We start from the raw sequence: 23,330 nt of genomic DNA, 5'->3' as shown, positions 1-23,330 counted from the left end.
CAATGTCTCTTGGGGAGGAAAGAGGAGGATCCAGGTCCAGGGAGGATAGCATCCAGAAGGTAAATTTGGAGGAGTCGGTATGCTTCCCGGTGAGTCTTCTGGGCAGGTCTTTTTTTAGGACGGGGATATTGAGGAGCATTCTTATTGCACTGTGGTCGGATAGCAGCTTGTTGTATGTGGTGCATGAGAGTCTGGCTTGTCCTATGCCTTTGGAGATGGCAAAATCCAAGAGGTCGGGAGACAAGGCAGGGTTAGTAGGCCAACCCACTGGCTCACCAGTGGAGTGGCAATTCAGTCTTCTGCTCTGCACGAACTTGTGGAGCGTTCTGCCTTTGGGGTTGATGGAGCGGGACCCCCACCAAGAGTGTTTGGCGTTAAAGTCACCGGCTGCTATGAAGCGAGGACCAAAGGACTCGAAAAGCTCTTGTAAGCGAGTCTCGGTGACTGAGTGTCTGGGGGGGAAGTAGACCGCTCCAATGGTGATGCCCCCTGAAGGCTGGAGATTCGAGCCAGGGCACACTGGGCCCATTCCTCCTGGAACGCAGGTAGCTCCGTGTACTGGATACCACTCCTGATGAGCATGGCTGCTCCTCCGCGCGCTCTGCCAGATGGATGGTTGGCGAGTAAGACATCATAGCCGCTGATGTTGTAGTGGGATCGTGGACAAAATGGGTTTCGGATACAAGGAGTATGTCAATCGCTTCCGTTTTTATAAGGTGTTCTACCTCGGCTCTGCTCCTCTGCAGGCCGTTAGCATTCCAAATGACTATGTTCAGGCTTATTTCCATGATTTGGCATTGAGGATGGAAGCAATAAGCTGCGTCATTTGGGTGAACATTTTTTCCATCATACTTTCAACCATTCCTTGAAAACGGGCAAAGATTTGTTCCAAGTTATTGGATTGCGGAGCTTCAGGTGGGGTTTGGCGGTTTTGGTTGGGATCGGATTGCTGTGGTGCATGAGTAGCCTTGAGCGCGTCTTTATAGCTCATGTTGGAGATGTTTGGGATCTGGATGGTGCTGGGCTGGCTGGTGGGTGTGGCCGGTCTGAGTTTAGGGGCTTGCTGTGCCTTGGCCTTCTTGTAGGCAGGGCATCCTCTGTATGAAGCGGGGTGGTCAGCTTGGCAGTGAAGGCAGCATGCCTTCTCATCCTCCTTCTTAGTGCAAGTCCTGGAGTCGTGTTGGCCACCACATTTCACGCATCGGTGCTCGAGGAAGCAGTAGCGCTGGGTATGTCCAAACCCTTGGCATCTAAAGCACTGAGGCACGTCGTTGAATTTACGGGGAGGCTCGATGGTGACGACCGACCTGCACAGTCTCCTGATTTGGTAGACCTCCTTGTTGTTACTGGCGGGATCAATGTTGGCGAAAAATATCCCGAGTGGCTCCTTGGTTTTCCTACCAATAGGATTATGCAGGTCTCTGACCTTATGCCCTAGTCTTTCAAGCTGGGTACAGTTGGTCGGTGAACCAACCACTGCACGTGGCTGCTGCTGTGTTAAAGTTGCTTAACTATGCGCTTGATGTAAACAACCAGATAACACGCACGCTCGAGTGTGCGTTAGTGTTGGTGCGTGTCCGTTAGGCACGCGAACCAATCAGAGCGCGCGGCGAAATCTCGCGACGCGGTGACCGGTATGCGAATAACGGAGGTAAAGAAACACGAAAAAAGCGAAACAATTTCTTGCTTGCGGTCCGCAGGCACGTCTGCACTCGTTGAGTGTTCGATCGCGACTGTAGTAAGTACTGCCACAAATACGCACAACAACATTAATAATGTTAAAGTCTTTTTATGAGGTTGCCAAGCCCCACATATAAAATAAAAGCCATCTTCATTTTATTTTGACTTTAACTTTTGATTCCGTGGAATCATTTTGTAATATTTTTATTTTGGTAAATTGTATTTATTTGTATTATAACAAATGTTTATTAACGATAAGGATATTATACAATAATGATTAATTATAATTCCGCAGGTTCACCTACGGAAACCTTGTTACGACTTTTACTTCCTCTAAATAATCAAGTTCGGTCAACTTTTGCGAAACAACCGTAACACGCAAGGCGTCACAGTGATCACGTCCGGAGACCTCACTAAATAATTCAATCGGTAGTAGCGACGGGCGGTGTGTACAAAGGGCAGGGACGTAATCAATGCGAGTTAATGACTCACACTTACTGGGAATTCCAAGTTCATGTGAACAGTTTCAGTTCACAATCCCAAGCATGAAAGTGGTTCAGCGGTTTACCCGGACCTCTCGGTCTAGGAAATACACGTTGATACTTTCATTGTAGCGCGCGTGCAGCCCAGGACATCTAAGGGCATCACAGACCTGTTATTGCTCAATCTCATTATTGCTATACGCAATTTGTCCATTTAAGAAGCTAGTGTCCTTATAATGGGACAAACCAACAGGTACGGCTCCACTTACATAAACACATTCAAACACAATAAACATTTTACTGCCACCATGATTGAAGGCTACATAAGCTTCAGCACCATAATCCTGAAGATATCTATTTAATATATTTGAGTCTCGTTCGTTATCGGAATTAACCAGGCAAATCACTCCACGAACTAAGAACGGCCATGCACCACCACCCATAGATTCGAGAAAGAGCTATCAATCTGTCTTACACACTTATGTTCGGACCTGGTAAGTTTTCCCGTGTTGAGTCAAATTAAGCCGCAGGCTCCACTCCTGGTGGTGCCCTTCCGTCAATTCCTTTAAGTTTCAGCTTTGCAACCATACTTCCCCCGGAGCCCAAAAGCTTTGGTTACCCGGGAAGCGACTGAGAGAGCCATAAAAGTAGCTACACCCAATTGCTAGCTGGCATCGTTTATGGTTAGAAATAGGGCGGTATCTGATCGCCTTCGAACCTCTAACTTTCGTTCTTGATTAATGAAAACATCTTTGGCAAATGCTTTCGCTTAAGTTAGTCTTACGACGGTCCAAGAATTTCACCTCTCGCGTCGTAATACTAATGCTTCTATTTCTATTAATCATTACCTCTTGATCTGAAAACCAATGAAAGCAGAACAGAGGTCTTATTTCATTATCCCATGCACAGAATATTCAGCCATTTGAAGCCTGCTTTAAGCACTCTAATTTGTTCAAAGTAATAGTACCGGCCCACAATAACACTCGTTTAAGAGCACTAGTGCAGGTTTTTAAATAGGAGGAACATATGAAAAAATACAAGTATTTAATCACATATAAGAACTCCACCGGTAATACGCTTACATACATAAAGGTATAGTACTAACCACAATTGTAAGTTGTACTACCCGTATGAAGCACAAGTTCAACTACGAACGTTTTAACCGCAACAACTTTAATATACGCTATTGGAGCTGGAATTACCGCGGCTGCTGGCACCAGACTTGCCCTCCAATTGGTCCTTGTTAAAGGATTTAAAGTGTACTCATTCCAATTACAGGGCCTCGGATATGAGTCCTGTATTGTTATTTTTCGTCACTACCTCCCCGAGCTGGGAGTGGGTAATTTACGCGCCTGCTGCCTTCCTTAGATGTGGTAGCCGTTTCTCAGGCTCCCTCTCCGGAATCGAACCCTGATTCCCCGTTACCCGTTGCAACCATGGTAGTCCTAGATACTACCATCAAAAGTTGATAGGGCAGACATTTGAAAGATCTGTCGTCGGTACAAGACCATACGATCTGCATGATATCTAGAGTTCAACCAATATAACGATCTTGCGATCGCTTGGTTTTAGCCTAATAAAAGCAAATGTCCCATAAGGTTCATGTTTTAATTGCATGACTTAGCTCTAGAATTACCACAGTTATCCAAGTAACTGTTAACGATCTAAGGAACCATAACTGATATAATGAGCCTTTTGCGGTTTCACTTTTAATTCGTGTGTACTTAGACATGCATGGCTTAATCTTTGAGACAAGCATATAACTACTGGCAGGGTCAACCAGAATAATGTTTTTCCTTCATATTCCATTCATATATTTTGAATCGAAATAAGCAATATAATAGATATATAGATTTTTCACTTTATATAATTCCATGATTTTTATTATATTGAATAAAATTCAATATTTCGCCTTTGAGTAAAATTTTAAATATATATTTATAAGTAAAAAATCCATTCGATTACGGTTATTTTTATATAGCATTCGTAATCCATATTTTCATTTTTAATTTATACCTGTTTTACCAATATAACAAGAATTTCATATAATTATTGTAATATATATGTTTCTATAATTTTATCTTTTTATACATACATATTTCGTTATAAAATATCATGTTATTTCCAACATACATAATTATTGTATCCACACATGTACAATTTTTGTTTAACCAATATAAATATTAAGTTAAATCATTTGCATTTTGAAGATAAATTTAAAATTTATCTCTTTTCATATATATCTCTGGTAATATATAACATAAAACCAAGCGCATATGATAATATTTCCACATTTAATATATAATTTTATATTTCTTTCATAAGAATCCATATTTGTATTATACCGTAACGATATAATAATCCAACTGTACGGCAGGTAATAAATTAATATTTGCCTGCCTCCAAAAATTAACGATAATATATGGAAACGATTTGTTATTCTATATATAATAGAAACTTGACTTTTGTTTCAACGATATTAACTAAAAATAGTATATTCCTATTATCCGCGGAGCCAAGTCCCGTGTTCTATAGAACTGCGAAACAAATTTGTACGGATAATAATATACTTTACTGTATGTAACCAATATAAACATAATCCGAAATAAATATTTCGAATAATGCGGGAGGTCGGCAACCACTGCCTACCTATAGTAGTTTTTGAACCCTCTGTCGTAATTCCGGTCGTTTACACTACTATACCCTCTCACTATAATGGCTTTTCTCTATAATACTAAGAGAATGTGGGATATTTTCAGCAATTTTTCCCTTATACATATAATAATTAATCATTTTCATATGTATATTATTTAATTTACTCATATTATTGCCAAAATCATATGAATACATAAGTTTTGAACAATATGAGAGGTCGGCAACCACTGCCTACCTATAGTAGTTTTTGAACCCTCTGTCGTAATTCCGGTCGTTTACACTACTATACCCTCTCACTATAATGGCTTTTCTCTATAATACTAAGAGAATGTGGGATATTTTCAGCATTTTTTCCCTTATACATATTGTTGGGTCATGCAGCCGGCAACAGCTATTGAAAAAGCTCAATAGCTAAACATTTGGTGACCCCGACGTGATAGTGTTAATTTGCATGCATTAATTAATACACTATCCCGTTTATAAATAAACATAAATACATTAAATCGCAATCGGTTGGACAAGTGAGTGGAGATTTCGGTGATAGTGGCTGTGTTTAAGCGAGCTAGCATTGCATATATACATACATTGCTACATATATCGTTACGTGCATTGACCCCGCTTGCATTTTCGGCATTTGTTTTGTGCTCATCTTCCCGCTGAACCGAATTAAAGGCGATTTGTTGCTATGCCCGCTGAAGGTGAAAAAAACAGGGTGACCTTTTTAAAGCGCACTCAACGCTTGCGGAAGGTGTTGTGCCCCACCAGTGTAGTGGTCCTCAAACGCAGCCGCGGCCGAGGCCGATGCCGTTGCCGCCTGTGCAGCTGCCAACGTTTGGCGGAGGCTACGCAAACTGGGCTGATTTTTACTCCGTGTTCACGAGCATAATCGACAGCCATCCGGATCTCTCCAACATTGAGAAATTTCAACATCTGCGGTCATGTTTGAGGGATTCAGCGCTGGAAACTATCCGATCATTGGAGATTTCAAACAGCAATTACGACGCGGCTCTAGAGTTGCTTCAAAAAAGGTTTGATAATCGGCGTCTCGTTTTTCAGGCGCACATTACCGAGATTCTGGGTTTAAAGGTAGTACGGAATGATGTGGCATCGCTTCGGAAATTGTCGGACAAGTTTAACGCTCACATTCGTGCGTTGAAGGGTTTGGGCACCACTGAGCAAATCGCTGGCTGCATCATAGTGCAAGTGCTGCTGCAAAAGCTGGATGCGGCGAGCCAAGCTAAGTGGGAGGAGCGCTTGGAGGATCCGGTCTTTGCCAACCTTATTCCGTCGTGGGAATCGATGGCTGCATTCCTGGAACAGCGATGTAGGACTTTGGAGGCTGTGGATTGCGCCATGGCAACCTATGCGCCAGGCGTTCAGGTGGGCAGAAATCGCTCGACGCTAGTTGCTACCACCCAAAATTCTCTTGGTTGCATGCTTTGCCATAGTGCAGAACATGCCATATATTATTGCCCGCAATTTAGAGACTTAGCGCCAGTAGATCGTTTGCGCGAGGCAAAGAGACTAGCACTATGCCTAAATTGCCTAAAGGCAGGTCATCAGCTACGGCAATGAAGCTCGAGCCGCTGCCGCACCTGTGGAATCAGGCATCATACGCTGCTCCATCTAGATGGTCGGCCTTGCTCGCAGCCACGTGTTCCGGTGTCTTCAAGCTCCCACACTGAGCCTTCTGCCCCGCTTTCGAATTCTTCTACTCTAATTGCCCAGGATCTCGGTAGTGACCTTGTGCTGCTAGCCACTGCAACCGTTCTAGTGCAGAATCGATCGGGACTGTTCCTTCCCTGCAGGGCCTTGTTAGATTCTGGCTCTCAACTGCACTTGGTCACCTCTCGGTTTGCAAATCAACTGCAACTTAAGAGGTCGAGGTCGTCCGGCTCCGTCACTGGAATCGGGGATTCCAACTTCGCGACTGATGGATTCTCGGTAGGAATTGCGATTCGGTCTGTCACTTCGGACTTCTCAACGAACATAACAGCAGTTATCGCTCCCAATATCACGGATCGCCAGCCAAGTTCTAATGTGGACATTGGGGACTGGAAGATTCCAGAAAACCTGCAGCTCGCCGACCCGGAATTTCATAAAGCTCAGCGTGTTGACATGTTAATAGGAGCTAGCCTGTTTTATGAGCTGCTGTGCGTAGGTCAGATAAGGTTGTTGCCAGGACTACCCCTGCTTCAAAAAACTCGCCTGGGCTGGGTTGTGTCTGGAGACTGCGCGCGCCCTTGCGGTAGCACCTTAATAGCTTCACGCGTTCCTTCTTCAGCCAGCAAGGAAAACATATTTGTGGCAAATAGGGTTGCTGCCATTCAGGAGCTGACAGATGTCACGGCTTGGCGTTTTGTTCCAAAAGCGTTAAATCCGGCTGACATCTTATCCAGAGGATCCCTGCCGTCTGAGCTTAGCGAATCGGCACTCTGGTCGCATGGACCCGCCTATCTTACGGAGCCTGAAAGAGATTGGCCAACAGCTGTTTGTCCTGACAAACCGGTGCTTGAGCTTCGTCGAAGTGTGTTCATCGTAAAGTCGCCGTACGTGGATGTAATTGCTAGCTCCAAATTTGCAAATTCTTACCCCTCACTGCAACGAGTATTTGCATACATTTACAAATTTTGTAATGGAATTCGTCATCCTGGGCTCAGCGTCGCACACATTCAAGAGGGTACTCATATGATGCTGCGGTTGGTGCAGCGCGCGCATTTATGGGAGGACCTGCAGTCCCTAAAAACGCTGGGAAGAGTTTCCTCGTCTAGTCCCATATCATCGCTCTCGCCGTTCCTGGATCAATTTGGACTTCTTAGAGTAGGCAGTCGCCTCCGGAATTCGTCATTGGACTTTGATGGTCGCCACCCGAAAATCCTTCCAAGGTCCCATCCGGTGACTCTAGCAATTATCTCGCATTACCATGAAAGCAATCTTCATGCCGGACCTCGAGCTCTTCTGGGTGCAATTCGATCCCAATATTGGCCTATTGGGGGGAGGAAGACGGTTACCAAGGCCGTGAGCAGGTGCATCAGATGTTTTCGGATTAAGCCGCGGCTGATAGAGCACATAATGGCGGACCTTCCCAAGGAGCGCTTGGAAGGATCTCACGCTTTTGAGATGGCCTTTGGCGAGAGTTATGCAGTTGATTCCTGGCAGAGACGGCGTCGCTCGAGTTGCAGAATTGAGGACCGCGTTTGGAGTAATAAGGCGGGCAGTGAACAAGCTGTGTCTGCTTCCCCTTGAGGACTCTGTTGGAAGCCAAGCTTCCAATGGGGGGAGGATGTTGGGTCATGCAGCCGCCAAAACTGTGCAGTAGACTAAGCTCATATTCTTTAATATTATAAGCCAAATTAGGCAGTGGTAGCAGTTGCGATGCCCATAGTGCAAACCGCTGCTCTCGCACGCATTTATCTGTACGGCGCTCATTCCTTGTTTGTTGTTGTTAGCTACCTACGTTTAGCGTTTAGCCCCGCCAATTGCCAATTCGTCGTGTTTCGGAAAAGACTTAGCTTAGGCCCTAGCTGCCTTAAACAATTCGCAAAATAAACCGTGTCGTAATATAAACAAACTTTCTTCGGTTGTCTTTATTTTTCGCAACAGCTATTGAAAAAGCTCAATAGCTAAACACATATAATAATTAATCATTTTCATATGTATATTATTTAATTTACTCATATTATTGCCAAAATCATATGAATACATAAGTTTTGAACAATATGAGAGGTCGGCAACCACTGCCTACCTATAGTAGTTTTTGAACCCTCTGTCGTAATTCCGGTCGTTTACACTACTATACCCTCTCACTATAATGGCTTTTCTCTATAATACTAAGAGAATGTGGGATATTTTCAGCATTTTTTCCCTTATACATATAATAATTAATCATTTTCATATGTATATTATTTAATTTACTCATATTATTGCCAAAATCATATGAATACATAAGTTTTGAACAATATGAGAGGTCGGCAACCACTGCCTACCTATAGTAGTTTTTGAACCCTCTGTCGTAATTCCGGTCGTTTACACTACTATACCCTCTCACTATAATGGCTTTTCTCTATAATACTAAGAGAATGTGGGAATATTTCAGCATTTTTCCCCCTATACATATAATAATTAATCATTTTCATATGTATATTATTTAATTTACTCATATAATTGCCAAAATCATATAAATACATAAGTTTTGAACAATATCAGAGGTCAGCAACGATCTTTCCTCTATAATACTAAGATAATATGGGAATATTTCAGCATTTTTTCCCTTATACATATAATAATTAATCATTTTCGTATGTATATTATTTAATTTACTAATATAATTGCCAAATTGATATAAATACATAAGTTTTGAACAATATCAGAGGTCGGCAACGGTCTTTCCTCTATAATACTAAGATAATATGGGAATATTTCAGCATTTTTTCCCTTATACATATAATAATTAATCATTTTCATATGTATATTATTTAATTTACTCGTATAATTGCCAAAATCCTATTAACACATAAGAGAATACAATATGAGAGGTCGGCGCAACCATAATATAGTAGTTGATAACGAGGTGTTTGGCAACTTAACACAATTCTTTAAAAAGTCTTTATATTAATTATATGATAGGGACAATATCATATGCGTCACTAAATTGATGACGAGGTATTTGGCAACTTGATAGAATTCATTAAAGTCTTTATATTAATTATATGATAGGGACAATATCATATGCGTCACTAAATTGATAACGAGGTGTTTGGCAACTTGATACAATTCTTTAAAGTCTTTATATCAAAAATTATATGATAGGGACAATATCATATGCGTCACTAAATTGATGACGAGGTATTTGGCAACTTGATACAATTCTTTAAAGTCTTTATATCAAAAATTATATGATAGGGGCAATATCATATGCGTCACTAAATTGATGACGAGGTGTTTGGCAACTTGACACAATTCATTAAAGTCTTTGTATTATTTATATGATAGGGACAATATCATATGCGTCGCTAAATTGATGACAAGGTGTTTGTCAACTTGACACAATTCATTAAAGTCTTTGTATTAATTATATGATAGGAACAATATCACATGCGTCAGTAAATTGATGACGAGGTGTTTGGCAACTTGATACAATTCTTTTAAGTCTTTATATCAAAAATTATATGATAGGAACAATATCATATGCGTCACTAAATTGATGACGAGGTGTTTGGCAACTTGATACAATTCATTAAAGTCTTTATATCAAAAATTATATGATAGGAACAATATCATATGCGTCACTAAATTGATGACGAGGTATTTGGCAACTTGACACAATTCTTTAAAGTCTTTATATCAAAAATTATATGATAGGGACAATATCATATGCGTCACTAAATTGATGACGAGGTGTTTGGCAACTTGACACAATTCATTAATGTCTTTATATTAATTATATGATAGGGACAATATCATATGCATCACTAAATTGATGACGAGGTATTTGGCAACTTGATAGAATTCTTTAAAGTCTTTATATCAAAAATTATATGATAGGGACAATATCATATGCGTCACTAAATTTATGACGGGGTGTTTGGCAACTTGACACAATTCATTAAAGTCTTTGTATTAATTATATGATAGGGACAATATCATATGCGTCACTAAATTGATGACGAGGTATTTGGCAACTTGATATAATTCTTTAAAGTCTTTATATCAAAAATTATATGATAGGGACAATATCATATGCGTCACTAAATTGATGACGAGGTGTTTGTTTGGCTACAGGAAAAATCATTTATTTATCGAATCATCAAGCAAAGGATAAGCTTCAGTGGATCGCAGTATGGCAGCTGCTCAACCTCTTACAACACCTTGCCTGTTACAAAAGTCGTTTACAATTGATTCTAGGCTTTGTCATTGTATTAAATAATGCTTTTATATGTAACTAGCGCGGCATCAGGTGATCGAAGATCCTCCTAATTTACTATGTTACAAATTACATTGGCATCACATCCATTGTCGTTTATAAAATAAATTATAAACTTTAAATGGTTTAGAAGCCATACAATGCAAATTGCCCCTTATTTATCATTGCAGTCCAGCACGGATACGACCTTAGAGGCGTTCAGGCATAATCCAACGGACGTAGCGTCATACCACTGTTCGCTCGAACAAGTATTGTGCCATTGGTCCGTACCTGCGGTTCCTCTCGTACTACGCAGGAATGCTGTCGCAACAACGTTTTGTCATTAGTAGGGTAAAACTAACCTGTCTCACGACGGTCTAAACCCAGCTCACGTTCCCTTGCATGGGTGAACAATCCAACGCTTGGTGAATTTTGCTTCACAATGATAGGAAGAGCCGACATCGAAGGATCAAAAAGCGACGTCGCTATGAACGCTTGGCCGCCACAAGCCAGTTATCCCTATGGTAAATTTTCTGACACCTCTTGTTAAAAACTCTTTATCATAAACCAAAAGGATCGATAGGCCGAGCTTTTGCTGTCCCTGTGTGTACTGAACACCGAGATCAAGTCAGCATTTGCCCTTTTGCTCTATGTGTGGTTTCTGTCCGCACTGAGCTGGCCTTGGGACACCTCCGTTATTATTTGAGAGATGTACCGCCCCAGTCAAACTCCCTACCTGGCAATGTCCTTGAATTGGATCATACCTGAGTAATTGGAGTTATACCAAATTTTCAAATCAAAAATACATAAATGCATCGTTTTATTAAAGAATTTGTTTGCGATTATATAACAAACTCGTGATACTTTGATCAAGAAGCTTGCATCAAAACCCAATACCATAAGATATAATAAATATATCCGTATAATGGCTAGGAAATGATACACGTTCCATTTAATCAGTAAGTAAGGAAACAATAAGAGTAGTGGTATTTCATTGACGATACCAAACCGAGGTCTAATATCTCCCGCTTATTCTACACCTCTTATGTCTCCTTACACTGCCAGATTAGAGTCAAGCTCAAAAGGGTCTTCTTTCCCCGCTAATTATTCCAAGCCCGTTCCCTTGGCTGTGGTTTCGCTAGATAGTAGATAGGGACACGACAACGACTTTTCAGATCTCTCCGAACTTGTTTTACGTGGCGTGTTCCACACTGAAGGGATTACAAGCACGACACCCTGAACACCCACAAGTGGTGCATGTATCAACATGGTGTATGTGTCTGGATACGCCAGACAAGCGTCCCGGACTAGAAGCTATAGCTATGTGCATAGCGACCACCCCGGTAGCAATTCGAGTACTTGCTTGCCGGGCAAGCACTCCCCCTTGCTGAGGAGCGAGATCTACCTAAAATCTCTACTGATCTCAGGGTCACAGCACCCGAGTTTTGCGCAACCAGCACCGTAACTCAAACGTCGAACACGAAGGCTCTACCCGCGATATGGGTACCAACCAAAGCCACCATGATACTCCCACCAGGGGGCCTACCTCAATGTGCAGTCTTGGATAGCTGCACAACCCGTGGTACCGAAAGAGAGGCTCGGTGGGCCTCCTCCTTTTGCTCCGACAAGCAGGGTTAGAGGGACCTATGGCTATATTAGTCGCCTCTTACGACAAGCAATAGCGGACTGTGGAAGTATTCTCGCCCGCTAACCACACGGCGAAGTTGTTGGGCTAAACACCCCTCCTCCTACGGAACACTTCGTCCGCAAACACTGCCAGCCGCTGAGTCCTCTGTTGATCTTCCAGGATTCTATCGAAGGTCCAGTTTTCGCCAAGGCGCTGCACTCCAAGTCCATTGAGGTTACGCAAATCTGCATATAGGGGGCAAGCGCACAATATGTGCATCCAGTCCTCATATGGATCTCCACAAGCGCAAGCAGTGGTATCGCTGAGGGCTCTCCCTGGCAAAAATGCGTTAAACGATCGTGACCTGTCAGCAGGTAAGACGTCCTCATCGAGAATCCAAATCTTGGATCCCGATAGGCGAGAGTGACATATGGGATGAACTTATGCGTCACCCGTCCTGGTTCGCTGTCATCATCCCATCTGTTCTGCCAACTCTGCAGTAAGCACTCTTCTAGGCGAGTCTTCCTCTGCTTCCAGCTTAGACACGTAGTGTCCTCGTCATATAGCCAGTCGTTCTCCTCCAGCGGGTATCCACGCTTCAGCTTGTATTTGACCGCTAAAAACTTAGCAGCCAAGTCAAGCGGGGGAGCTCCACCAAGTACCTGCAGTGCCACTGTGGACACTGTTCGGCATACCGAAAGGCATCCAAGCAGAATTAGCCTCTGGCAGGAGGCTAGTCGTCTCCGGGCGGCTACTTGTTCGGCGGTGTCATACCATACCGGGGCACCAAAGAGCACACAAGGTGCCATGAGTCCGTCATATATGGTCCGCCTGGCTCGAGGACTGAAGCCCCAGTCGGCTTGAAGCACACGCGCCAATGCTCCAACGACTCCGGTCATCCGCTGGCGAAGCGAAGCTATGTGCGTGAGGAATTTCATTCCTTCACTGACCGTGTTTCAAGACGGGTCCCGAAGGTATCCTGAATCTTTCGCATTGTTAATCATACAAGAGCATATAATAAACACAAAAATCAATGATAATTATGCCATTATATAATTCCGAAAAATTAACGCTCTATATGATAATAATATAAATCTATCAGCACTTTATCAAATTAATAACATTTATTCTGTGTTAAAATGCAAGCAATTTAATTGGAATAAACTATAAGTTATATTTTATGATAAATTTGGGATATGCTAATAGATTACAATGTCCTTATATGGAAAAAATGCACATTATTCTTAATAATATTATTTAAATATTACAATTTTAATGATGAATTTTCCATAACGGATATTCAGGTTCATCGGGCTTAACCTCTAAGCAGTTTCACGTACTGTTTAACTCTCTATTCAGAGTTCTTTTCAACTTTCCCTCACGGTACTTGTTTACTATCGGTCTCATGGTTATATTTAGTTTTAGATGGAGTTTACCACCCACTTAGTGCTGCACTATCAAGCAACACGACTCTTTGGAAACATCATCTAGTAATCATTAACGTTATACGGGCCTGGCACCCTCTATGGGTAAATGGCCTCATTTAAGAAGGACTTAAATCATTAATTTCTCTTACTAGAATATTGACGCTCCATACACTGCATCTCACATTTGCCATATAGAAAGTGACTTGGTGCTGAACTGTTTTCTTTTCGCTCGCCGCTACTAAGAAAATCCTTGTTAGTTTCTTTTCCTCCCCTAATTAATATGCTTAAATTCAGGGGGTAGTCCCATATGAGTTGAGGTTGTATATATAACTATATTTTGCCATAAATTCTTTATATATAAATGATAAAACAATCAATTAAATTCGTTATAAATAGTTCCAATAGTTCTTGTAAGCAAAGTTATTTTTTATCCATTTAACGAACCAACGAAGAATAAAAACAAGATTTTTCTTTTTCCGAATCATTAATAAGAGACAATTCTAGATGAAAAATATTTCAATTTTTTATGCTAGACATTTCTCAGTATTATTTGATTGAAAAAGAAAATATTTCTCTTCGTTTTTCACATTCAAATGTGAGATAATGTTTTTCATTTATTTTTTAATATTATGAATAAAATCATTATTTAATCCAATAATATACCATATGCTTATAAAAAATTTATAAACAAATTAATTAGCATAGTCTTACAACCCTCAACCATATGTAGTCCAAGCAGCACTATAAAATTAATTAAAGTACATAACAGCATGGACTGCGATATGCGTTCAAAATGTCGATGTTCATGTGTCCTGCAGTTCACACGATGACGCACAGTTTGCTGCGTTCTTCATCGACCCATGAGCCGAGTGTTCCACCGCTTAGAGTTTTATAATTCATTTTTATATAATATCAATATTGTTTTTATTGAAAGAAATTAAAATACACCATTTTACTGGCATATATCAATTCCTTCAATAAATTTATTTTTATACCTAAAAATAAATGTTGCGATATGTCTTAGTTTCATATAAGCATTATGTATCATAATAATCTGGTTATGGTTTGCTATGGTTAGACTATTCTCAAGCATCGGTTCTGGAATTGCTGGATCTTTCTTCTGTGTGAAGCACTTATGGTGCCCCACAGCTGGATTCCATAAGTCCATATTGGCTTGAGAATAGTCTTGTAGACAAGCAGCTTCGTTTTGTCCCTCAGCTTGGAACTTTTCCCAACAAGCCAGTGGAGTTGCTTAAGGCGTATGTTGGCCTGGGTACGCTTCCTATCAATGTGAGGGCCCCATGTCAGCCTTCTATCCAGTGTAAGCCCTAGGTATTTGGAGGTGCTGGTAGTAGGGATCGTGTCGCCGTCAAGAGTGACCGGAGGGCATTCTCCTCTGCGCAGGGAAAATGTTGTATGGGAGGATTTTTCGGCGTTGACCGCAATATTCCATCGTTTTAGCCATGGATTCAGAGCATCCAGTTGCCTCTGGATGATGGCTGAAGCTCCATCTGGATTAGTAGCGGTGGCGAGGAACGCGGTGTCGTCGGCATAGGTGGCTATTGTGAGGTGACGGGAGGGTATTATAGGAAGGTCTGCTGTGAAGAGGGTGTAGAGGATGGGACCAAGGACGCTGCCTTGAGGTACTCCGGCTCTTATGGGCCTTGGCGTGCTGGATGAGGATCCGCAACGCACTTGGAATTCTCTTCCTTCGGTGTAAGATTTGAGTAGAGCGTAGTGGGAACTGGGAAGGTGGGACTTAAGTTTGTGGAGGAGACCGGAATGCCACACTCTGTCAAACGCCTGCTTGACATCGAGGAAGACGGCCGAACAGTATCTTTTCTTCTCGAATGCATCGAGGATTCTTGATACGAGCCGGTGGCATTGTTCGGGTGTTCCATGAGATCGCCTTAATCCAAACTGGTGATCCGGGATCAAACCAGCCTCGTCCAGTACTGGCAACACTCTGCGCAGAAATACTCTTTCGAGTATTTTGGAGAGTATTGCCAGCAAACTAATCGGTCTATATGAGGCAAGATTGGCTCCAGGTTTTCCGGGTTTAAGGATGAGGATGACTTCTGCACGTTTCCATGATCTCGGGAAGTACCCTAGTGAGAAGCAGCTGTTGAAGATGTTAGCCAACATCTGGGAGCAAGGAGAAGGCATAATTTTGAGGGAAGTGGCGTCGATACGATCCAGTCCGGGGGATTTGCTGGCCTTTAGGGAGGCGATCTCCTGCGCAACCTCTTCAGGGGTGACGGGCTCTATCGGCAAGCTGGGTGGAGATGGACTCTCAAGGAACCTGGTGGTGGCAGCACGCTCTTCACCAGTGCATCTGTTGAATGGGGTGAATGCGTTCTGGAGGTGATCTGCGAATGCTTCTGCTCTTTCGTCATCGGAACGGCACCAAGAGCCATCCGCTTTGCGCACTGGCGACGCCTTTTTTGCAGGCCTCCTGATGTGGCGCGTGACATGCCACAGATTGTGTTGCGGGTCACCAGGTTCCAGCTCTTCAAGGAATCGATTGAATGAGTCCTGCCGTAGTGTGCAAAGCTTGACCTTAAGCTCCTTGCTGGCTCTGTTGAGTGCCGCTTTATCCCTTGGGTTGCGCGAGGAGAACCAAATACGTCTGAGGCGCCTCTTCTCCGCCACGAAGGCCGCAATCTCTGGAGACCAAAGGTGGAGATCTCGCTCAGGTGTTCTCGGGGAGTTGGAGGAGGAGGGTTGGCGAACTTAGCCGCATTGTGCATCTCCTCAGTGAGTGTATTAATCGCCGCATCAATGTCTCTTGGGGAGGAAAGAGGAGGATCCAGGTCCAGGGAGGATAGCATCCAGAAGGTAAATTTGGAGGAGTCGGTATGCTTCCCGGTGAGTCTTCTGGGCAGGTCTTTTTTTAGGACGGGGATATTGAGGAGCATTCTTATTGCATTGTGGTCGGATAGCAGCTTGTTGTATGTGGTGCATGAGAGTCTGGCTTGTCCTATGCCTTTGGAGATGGCAAAATAAAAGAGGTCGGGAGACAAGGCAGGGTTAGTAGGCCAGTGGGTTGGCTCACCAGTGGAGTGGCAATTCAGTCTTCTGCTCTGCACGAACTTGTGGAGCGTTCTGCCTTTGGGGTTGATGGAGCGGGACCCCCACCAAGAGTGTTTGGCGTTAAAGTCACCGGCTGCTATGAAGCGAGGACCAAAGGACTCGAAAAGCTCTTGTAAGCGAATCTCGGTGACTGAGTGTCTGGGGGGGAAGTAGACCGCTCCAAAGGTGATGCCCCCTGAAGGCTGGAGATTCGAGCCAGGGCACACTGGGCCCATTCCTCCTGGAACGCAGGTAGCTCCGTGTACTGGATACCACTCCTGATGAGCATGGCTGCTCCTCCGCGCGCTCTGCCAGATGGATGGTTGGCGAGTAAGACATCATAGCCGCTGATGTTGTAGTGGGATCGTGGACAAAAATGGGTTTCGGATACAAGGAGTATGTCAATCGCTTCCGTTTTTATAAGGTGTTCTACCTCGGCTCTGCTCCTCTGCAGGCCGTTAGCATTCCAAATGACTATGTTGCTTATTTCCATGATTTGGCATTGAGGATGGAAGCAATAAGCTGCGTCATTTGGGTGAACATTTTTTCCATCGTACTTTCACCCATTCCTTGAAAACGGGCAAAGATTTGTTCCAAGTTATTGGATTGCGGAGCTTCAGGTGGGGTTTGGCGGTTTTGGTTGGGATCGGATTGCTGTGGTGCATGAGTAGCCTTGAGCGCGTCTTTATAGCTCATGTTGGAGATGTTTGGGATCTGGATGGTGCTGGGCTTGCTGGTGGGTGTGGCCGGTCTGGGTTTAGGGGCTTGCTGTGCCTTGGCCTTCTTGTAGGCAGGGCATCCTCTGTATGAAGCGGGGTGGTCAGCTTGGCAGTGAAGGCAGCATGCCTTCTCATCCTCCTTCTTAGTGCAAGTCCTGGAGTCGTGTTGGCCACCACATTTCACGCATCGGTGCTCGAGGAAGCAGTAGCGCTGGGTATGTCCAAACCCTTGGCATCTAAAGCACTGAGGCACGTCGTTGAATTTACGGGGAGGCTCGATGGTGACGACCGACCTGCACAGTCTCCTGATTTGGTAGACCTCCTTGTTGTTACTGGCGGGTTCAATGTTGGCGAAAAATATCCCGAGTGGCTCCTTGGTTTTCCTACCAATAGGATTATGCAGGTCTCTGACCTTATGCCCTAGTCTTTCAAGTTCCTCTTGAATCTCGTCACGATCGGCGGTGTGGTGTAATCCCTTGATTACGACTCTGTAGGCCCTCTCATCTTTGGGCTGGAACGTGCGATGCCTTTTGTTCTGGGAAACCAGGTGCCTACGAAGCTCGGAGTAAGACTCCTTGTCAGGCATCATTAAACGCACGTTGTTGCGTTCCGATTTGTATGTGAAGTCTTTGCTGGGACCCACGAGAGTCGTAATCATCTTGATCAGAGCAGAAATGTTGGTCTTGGATGAAGATCGGGGGTGGCTTGAAAGTCCTCGGGGTAGGCTTGGGTTTGTCCGGGGTTTTGTTGGCAGCGGGTACAGGTTCTTCGTCTGAGGCGGCTTGGTCGTCGTCGTCATTGTCTTCCTCATCGCTCGAGAGGATGGCAAACTGGTTGTTTGCTAACCTACGACGCGTGGCTGCGCTGGTGCTGGGCGTGACGTCAAGTTCCTCCATTTGGGGCTTGCGCGCAGGCTTGCGCTTGACCTCACCGGGCTCAGAATGCGAGGTGCTTGTATTATAACAAATGTTTATTAACGATAAGGATATTATACAATAATGATCCTTCCGCAGGTTCACCTACGGAAACCTTGTTACGACTTTTACTTCCTCTAAATAATCAAGTTCGGTCAACTTTTGCGAAACAACCGTAACACGCAAGGCGTCACAGTGATCACGTCCGGAGACCTCACTAAATAATTCAATCGGTAGTAGCGACGGGCGGTGTGTACAAAGGGCAGGGACGTAATCAATGCGAGTTAATGACTCACACTTACTGGGAATTCCAAGTTCATGTGAACAGTTTCAGTTCACAATCCCAAGCATGAAAGTGGTTCAGCGGTTTACCCGGACCTCTCGGTCTAGGAAATACACGTTGATACTTTCATTGTAGCGCGCGTGCAGCCCAGGACATCTAAGGGCATCACAGACCTGTTATTGCTCAATCTCATTATTGCTAGACGCAATTTGTCCATTTAAGAAGCTAGTGTCCTTATAATGGGACAAACCAACAGGTACGGCTCCACTTACATAAACACATTCAAACACAATAAACATTTTACTGCCACCATGAATGAAGGCTACATAAGCTTCAGCACCATAATCCTGAAGATATCTATTTAATATATTTGAGTCTCGTTCGTTATCGGAATTAACCAGACAAATCACTCCACGAACTAAGAAGGGCCATGCACCACCACCCATAGATTCGAGAAAGAGCTATCAATCTGTCTTACACACTTATGTTCGGACCTGGTAAGTTTTCCCGTGTTGAGTCAAATTAAGCCGCAGGCTCCACTCCTGGTGGTGCCCTTCCGTCAATTCCTTTAAGTTTCAGCTTTGCAACCATACTTCCCCCGGAGCCCAAAAGCTTTGGTTTCCCGGGAAGCGACTGAGAGAGCCATAAAAGTAGCTACACCCAATTGCTAGCTGGCATCGTTTTTGGTTAGAACTAGGGCGGTATCTGATCGCCTTCGAACCTCTAACTTTCGTTCTTGATTAATGAAAACATCTTTGGCAAATGCTTTCGCTTAAGTTAGTCTTATGACGGTCCAAGAATTTCACCTCTCTCGTCGTAATACTAATGCCCCCAAACTGCTTCTATTAATCATTACCTCTTGATCTGAAAACCAATGAAAGCAGAACAGAGGTCTTATTTCATTATCCCATGCACAGAATATTCGGGCATTTGAAGCCTGCTTTAAGCACTCTAATTTGTTCAAAGTAATAGTACCGGCCCACAATAACACTCGTTTAAGAGCACTAGTGCAGGTTTTTAAATAGGAGGAACATATGAAAAAATACAAGTATTTAATCACATATAAGAACTCCACCGGTAATACGCTTACATACATAAAGGCATAGTACTAACCACAATTGTAAGTTGTACTACCCGTATGAAGCACAAGTTCAACTACGAACGTTTTAACCGCAACAACTTTAATATACGCTATTGGAGCTGGAATTACCGCGGCTGCTGGCACCAGACTTGCCCTCCAATTGGTCCTTGTTAAAGGATTTAAAGTGTACTCATTCCAATTACAGGGCCTCGGATATGAGTCCTGTATTGTTATTTTTCGTCACTACCTCCCCGAGCTGAGAGTGGGTAATTTACGCGCCTGCTGCCTTCCTTAGATGTGGTAGACGTTTCTCAGGCTCCCTCTCCGGAATCGAACCCTGATTCCCCGTTACCCGTTGCAACCATGGTAGTCCTAGATACTACAATCAAAAGTTGATAGGGCAGACATTTGAAAGATCTGTCGTCGGTACAAGACCATACGATCTGCATGTTATCTAGAGTTCAACCAATATAACGATCTTGCGATCGCTTGGTTTTAGCCTAGTAAAAGCACATGTCCCATAAGGTTCATGTTTTAATTGTATGTATTAGCTCTAGAATTACCACAGTTATCCAAGTATCTGTTAACGATCTAAGGAACCATAACTGATATAATGAGCCTTTTGCGGTTTCACTTTTAATTCGTGTGTACTTAGACATGCATGGCTTAATCTTTGAGACAAGCATATAACTACTGGCAGGATCAACCAGAATAATGTTTTTCCTTCATATTTCATTCATATATTTTGAATCGAAATAAGCAATATAATAGATATATAGATTTTTCACTTTATATAATTCCATGATTTTTATTATATTGAATAAAATTCAATATTTCGCCTTTGGGTAAAATTTTTAATATATATTTACAAGTAAAAAATCCATTCGATTACGGTTATTTTTATATAGCATTCGTAATCCATATTTTCATTTTTAATTTATACTTGTTTTGCCAATATAACAAGAATTTCATATAATTATTGTAATATATATGTTTCTATAATTTTATCTTTTTATACATACATATTTCGTTATAAAATATCATGTTATTTCCAACATACATAATTATTGTATCCACACATGTACAATTTTTGTTTAACCAATATAAATATTAAGTTAAATCATTTGCATTTTGAAGATAAATTTAAAATTTATCTCTTTTCATATATATCTCTGGTAATATATAACATAAAACCAAGCGCATATGATAATATTTCCACATTTAATATATAATTTTATATTTCTTTCATAAGAATCCATATTTGTATTATACCGTAACGATATAATAATCCAACTATACGGCAGGTAATAAATTAATATTTGCCTGCCTCCAAAAATTAACGATAATATATGGAAACGATTTGTTATTCTATATATAATAGAAACTTGACTTTTGTTTCAACGATATTATCTAAAAAGCGAACTGAGTAACAAATTTGTACGGATAATAATATACTTTATTGTATGTAACCAACATAAACATAATCCGAAATAAATATTTCGAATAATGCGGGAGGTCGGCAACCACTGCCTACCTATAGTAGTTTTTGAACCCTCTGTCGTAATTCCGGTCGTTTACACTACTATACCCTCTCACTATAATGGCTTTTCTCTATAATACTAAGAGAATGTGGGATATTTTCAGCATTTTTTCCCTTATACATATAATAATTAATCATTTTCATATGTATATTATTTAATTTACTCATATTATTGCCAAAATCATATGAATACATAAGTTTTGAACAATATGAGAGGTCGGCAACCACTGCCTACCTATAGTAGTTTTTGAACCCTCTGTCGTAATTCCGGTCGTTTACACTACTATACCCTCTCACTATAATGGCTTTTCTCTATAATACTAAGAGAATGTGGGATATTTTCACCATTTTTTCCTTTTACATATAATAATTAATCATTTTCATATGTATATTATTTAATTTACTCATATTATTGCCAAAATCATATGAATTCATAAGTTTTGAACAATATGAGAGGTCGGCAACCACTGCCTACCTATAGTAGTTTTTGAACCCTCTGTCGTAATTCCGGTCGTTTACACTACTATACCCTCTCACTATAATGGCTTTTCTCTATAATACTAAGAGAATGTGGGAATATTTCAGCATTTTTTCCCCTATTCATATAATAATTAATCATTTTCATATGTATATTATTTAATTTACTCATATAATATTTTACTCATATAATTGTTAAAATCATATTAATACATAAGTTTTGAACAATATCATAGGTCAGCAACGATCTTTCCTCTATAATACTAAGATAATATGGGAATATTTCAGCATTTTTTCCCTTATACATATAATAATTAATCATTTTCATATGTATATTATTTAATTTACTCATATAATTGCCAAATTGATATAAATACATAAGTTTTGAACAATATCAGAGGTCGGCAACTGTCTTTCCTCTATAATACTAAGATAATATGGGAATATTTCAGCATTTTTTCCCTTATACATATAATAATTAATCATTTTCATATGTATATTATTTAATTTACTCGTATAATTGCCAAAAGCCTATGAACACATAAGAGAATACAATATGAGAGGTCGGCGCAACCATAATATAGTAGTTGATGACGAGGTGTTTGGCAACTTAACACAATTCTTTAAAAAGTCCTTATATTAATTATATGATAGGGACAATATCATATGCGTCACTAAATTTATGACAAGGTGTTTGGCAACTTGACACAATTCATTAAAGTCTTTATATTAATTATATGATAGGGACAATATCATATGCGTCACTAAATTGATGACGAGGTATTTGGCAACTTGATAGAATTCTTTAAAGTCTTTATATCAAAAATTATATGATAGGGACAATATCATATGCGTCACTAAACTGATGACGAGGTATTTGACAACTTGATAGAATTCTTTAAAGTCTTTATATCAAAAATTATATGATAGGGACAATATCATATGCGTCACTAAATTGATGACGAGGTATTTGGCAACTTGATACAATTCTTTAAAGTCTTTATATCAAAAATTATATGATAGGGGCAATATCATATGCGTCACTAAATTGATGACGAGGTGTTTGGCAACTTGACACAATTCATTAAAGTCTTTGTATTATTTATATGATAGGGACAATATCATATGCGTCGCTAAATTGATGACAAGGTGTTTGTCAACTTGACACAATTCATTAAAGTCTTTGTATTAATTATATGATAGGAACAATATCACATGCGTCAGTAAATTGATGACGAGGTGTTTGGCAACTTGATACAATTCTTTTAAGTCTTTATATCAAAAATTATATGATAGGAACAATATCATATGCGTCACTAAATTGATGACGAGGTGTTTGGCAACTTGATACAATTCTTTAAAGTCTTTATATCAAAAATTATATGATAGGGACAATAGCATATGCGTCACTAAATTGATAACGAGGTGTTTGGCAACTTGATACAATTCTTTAAAGTCTTTATATCAAAAA

At 41.4% G+C, this 23,330-nt stretch overlaps 2 non-coding genes and 1 pseudogene across 2 annotated transcripts; all 3 read right to left on the bottom strand.

The window, feature by feature from the left end:
• Positions 1-1,958: 1,958 nt before the first annotated feature.
• Positions 1,959-3,948, bottom strand: LOC117149479. Its single transcript, XR_004460326.1, has one exon. It is a non-coding gene; the product is annotated as a small subunit ribosomal RNA (ribosomal RNA).
• Positions 3,949-14,483: 10,535 nt separating this feature from the next.
• Positions 14,484-14,662, bottom strand: LOC117149482 (annotated as a pseudogene).
• Positions 14,663-18,560: 3,898 nt separating this feature from the next.
• Positions 18,561-20,555, bottom strand: LOC117149484. Its single transcript, XR_004460329.1, has one exon. It is a non-coding gene; the product is annotated as a small subunit ribosomal RNA (ribosomal RNA).
• Positions 20,556-23,330: the final 2,775 nt, after the last annotated feature.

Source organism: Drosophila mauritiana, unplaced genomic scaffold (assembly GCF_004382145.1).
Source record: "Drosophila mauritiana strain mau12 unplaced genomic scaffold, ASM438214v1 U_229, whole genome shotgun sequence".
Taxonomy (NCBI): domain Eukaryota; kingdom Metazoa; phylum Arthropoda; class Insecta; order Diptera; family Drosophilidae; genus Drosophila; species Drosophila mauritiana.
Note: the sequence above shows the minus strand (reverse complement) of the source record. Positions and strands in the feature narration are given on the sequence as shown.